Source organism: Penaeus monodon, chromosome 15 (genome assembly GCF_015228065.2).
Source record: "Penaeus monodon isolate SGIC_2016 chromosome 15, NSTDA_Pmon_1, whole genome shotgun sequence".
NCBI lineage: Eukaryota > Metazoa > Arthropoda > Malacostraca > Decapoda > Penaeidae > Penaeus > Penaeus monodon.
This window is the reverse complement of record NC_051400.1, coordinates 17,007,712-17,007,963: the sequence shown is the minus strand read 5'-3', so window position 1 is coordinate 17,007,963 and position 252 is coordinate 17,007,712.

Here is a 252-nt window from a genome sequence, read left to right as displayed (position 1 = left end):
TCCTTTAATCATTTGCTACATAATGATCTGTCATTCCTCTATATAAAAATAGGGCATCCCTTAATAAATGCAGCTGTTTGAGCATTCCCGCGCACCTAGACTCCTGCGCATGACCATAATTCAAGCTCCTCTCCCGGCGAAGACAAAACGCGCACCGAAGAAAACGAACTCAGCCGCTCGAACAGACCGACCAGGAGCGAATAATTTTTCTGCTTCTCTTGCGGTTTTCGACCTTGGGGAGCGCCTGGGTCC